The sequence below is a fragment of the Octopus sinensis genome, linkage group LG24, assembly GCF_006345805.1.
Source record: "Octopus sinensis linkage group LG24, ASM634580v1, whole genome shotgun sequence".
In the NCBI taxonomy this organism is placed as follows: Eukaryota; Metazoa; Mollusca; class Cephalopoda; order Octopoda; family Octopodidae; genus Octopus; species Octopus sinensis.
Window position 1 is genome coordinate 25,165,063 of NC_043020.1, and position 3,756 is coordinate 25,168,818.

At 33.3% G+C, this 3,756-nt stretch overlaps 1 pseudogene; it reads left to right on the plus strand.

Annotated features, from left to right (window-relative positions):
- The first annotated feature begins 3,080 nt into the window (after positions 1 to 3,080).
- Positions 3,081 to 3,178, plus strand: LOC115224154 (annotated as a pseudogene).
- The last annotated feature ends 578 nt before the right edge of the window (positions 3,179 to 3,756 follow it).

Genomic DNA, 3,756 nt, shown 5'->3' on the forward strand with positions numbered 1-3,756 from the left:
TACATAGCAAATATATGAGACTGCTAATCTTAGTGTGTAAATTTACATAGAATTCTCGAATTTTAGAATTAAAGAATTGTTGAATTAAAGAATTTCGAAATTGAAGAATTAGAAACAGAAGGAAAAGAAAATTAAATGTGGAGTCTTCACGTTTAAAATTTGTAGAAATGGAGATTTTCGAAATTAAATCAACAAAAAGCAAAAGATAGGAATTATAATACAGTATAATTTCCTCTTTGATTTCTTCTTTTTTGTTTTTTTGTTTTTTCTTAAAACTTATTCTCATTTTTTGTTTTGATGAAGTAAGGCGAGGTGAGGTAAAGAGGATGGGGGTGACGACGTCTTTTTGTGCAAGCTTTTTGTTTTTGTTTTTAAATTTCGTGCAAAGGAAACTTTCAAATGTGTAATGCTTAAATAATTTCACTAAAGATAACATGCAACAATATCAACAACAACAACAACAATATTTATAATTATTACAATAGTATTCCTCAGAGATGTTAAATAGTTACATGACTGTGTTGTTGACGATGATGATGATGATGATGATGATGATGATGATGATGACGACGATGACGATGACGACGATAATGATGATGATGACGAAGATGATGATAATGCTGATGATGAGAAGGAGGGCGAGGAAGAGGAGGAGGAAGCGGAGGACGAGGGGGAAAAGAAAACCATTCTTTCACTCAATGGAAACGGATATTCACTGATTCTAATATAGTTAATTATTATTGTTGTTATTGTGGTTAATTAAAGAATCACAATTATCTATCCTAAGGAAAGAACGAACCCATCACCACCACTACTACGACTACACTACTACTAACACCAATAATACTACTTTGAACGCCACCACTAATACTCCATTTTTTGGGGGGGGAAAAATAACATATTCAGAACTAATTATAACGGAACAATAAAACAGCAACAGTAACTTCAACAATAACAACAACAACAGCCGCAACACAAATCTTATGAGACAACAACAGTAACAGCAACAGCAATAATATTTACAAACGGAAAAGAAGAAAATCGGAAAGCTTTCAGATTTGAAAGAATAATAAAAATAATAAACAAAAAAAAACAGCGACAACAATAATAATAATAATAATAATAATAATAATAATAATAATAATAATAATAATGACAATGATAATAATAATAATAACAGCAACAACAATAATAAACTAATTATTTCACATCACAGTGAGTTAATCAGAGAATAGGAAATTAAGTTGTTTTGCTTAAAAGCCCAAATTGACACATCATTAGCATAATTACATGCAGTGCAGTTGTTGTTGTTGTTGTTCTTGTTGTTATTATTGTTATCATTATCATCATCATCATCATCATTAGTATATTTATTTATTTTTACAATTTTTGCAGCTTTCCCTTTCAACAATGCTCGTCCATCGCCATTTTCTCTTCTGTTTCGTTCTGTTATTTTTATCCGTTTTCTTTCTTTGCTTGTTTGTTTGTTTGTTTTTTTTGCAGGGGTGCCTTCTGTTATTTGCTTTATTTTTAAATTTTATTTTTAAACCCCACCTACCCCCAACCCGACACCCTTATAACCCCCCTCCCCCTCTTCTCCAGACATCTGAAATACTATTGACCAATTTACATTTCTTCCTACATTTTGTCTGTCTGTGCGTCTGTGTGTCTCTCTTGCATTCATTCATTGTTGTTTCTTTTGTCTTTTTTGTTTGTTTGTTTGGTTTGCTAAGGCTGTAAGTTGTTGTTGTTGTTGGGAAGGACGTTGATGGGAAGGGCGAGGGTCCGGGAATTGGTTAGGTGCAGAATGTCACTACGTTCTCGAGATAAGAAAAGCAACGTTCATTTTAGTTGTTGTTGTTGTTGTATTAGTTGTTGTTCATCATCATCTTTCTTCCATCTCCTGCTCTCTTCTTTTTTGTCATCATCCACAAACCCCACCATCATCTTTCTCGTCGTTTTTTTCTCCCTTCCTCTTCTTTTTCTTTTCCACCTTTTTTGTCTTCGTCACCACCATCACCACAACCATACATCTTCATTCTCATTTTCTTTTTCCTTTTTGCTGTGTGCATATATATAAACATAAACGCATACATATAGAGATATATATTTACTTGTAGATATACCTATATTCATATTATAAATGTAGATGAATATATAAACATACACAAACACACACATATACATACATACATATATATATATATATCCCGACCCAGTACTATTTAAGTGACTTATTCACCCGAATATTAATATATTACATGTATGTGTGTTTGTATGTATGTACGTATTTGTTATGTAGGTATTGTATGTATGCTTATATGTATGTATATAAGTATGTATGCACATATATATATACATATACATATATATATATATATATATATATATACGATATGTGTCATTATTCAGCTTTATTTAAAGATTTTTTGCCAGGAGAGAAAGAACCGTTTTCAAAATAAATCCAAGGCTCCTTTATTGAAATTTCAACATCAACAACAGGGTATTTTTGTATGTATGTATGTTTGTACGTATGCATGTATGTGTATATGTATGTATTATGTACGCACGCATGTATGTATATGTATCTGTCTTTGTCTTTGTGTTTGTCGCCCCACTATCGCTTGATAACTAGCATTGGTTTGTTTACATCCCATTCACTTACCGCTTATACAAAAGATACTAGTAGACTAAGTACAAGTCTTTAAAGTAAACACTAGAGTTGATTTCTTCGACTAAACTCTTCAAAACATTGCTGCTGTATGGCCAGTATCCAAAGATTAAAGTCAGTCAAAGACAGGTGAGCATACAGACATATCGTTGCTATTATACAAAAGTGTCGTAAGTCAAAAACGTTGCTTTTTCAGGAAACGAAAAGGTAGTTTCACCATTCCATAGCAAAACCGTTGTATTACACTTTCATAATTTTTTATATCTTGGCATTTGAAGCTGCTGGAGATAGGATAGTTTGACCAAGAGAACTGGCTATTGCAAGCAAAAATATATATTGGAGAAAAAAAACCTATTTCGCCAAATTTGGACATACAACAGTTTAACATAATAGCAATGATTTATATTATATGCTTCGGTGGCACATACACAAAAATTGGAATTGTACAAAGAAGATCAGCCCCTGCGCAAGGATGGCACACAAATTTGTGAAGCGTTCCATATTTTATAATGGCTGGGTGGTAAGAAACTTGCTTCTCAACCACATTGGTTCCGGGTTCAGTACGACTGCGTGGCACCTTGGATAAGAGTCTCCTACTATAGCCTCGGGCCGATCAAAGCTCTTTGGGTGGATTTGGTGACGGAAACTGAAAGAAGCCCGTCGTGTGTGTGTGTTGTGCGCGCGTGTGTGTGTGTGTGTGTGTGTGTGTGTGTGTGTCAAAACAGGAGACTACAAAGATTTGGGCATTTTATTCCCCATTACACCTGTTTCGTTTGCTGGTGTACTTGGTGAGAGAAACATGTAGACTATCTCGTATAAGAAATTCTTCGGACGGAAAATCAAAAAAGTGTTATTAGATTCTCTATCCAAAACATTTCTTATATTTATTGTGGAAAATTGATGAAGTAAGTGCAAAGATGGCATAATATATTCTACGACTGTTAGAAAATTATTTCGGCAGTAAATATTTGTTTTTTTCCATGAGCTACTAATAGTTTCATGCTATGAAAAGAACTCAGACAGCATCCCATAACATGTCTGATGCCTTCACACAATTCTCAGGCCCATAAAAAATGTATACTTTA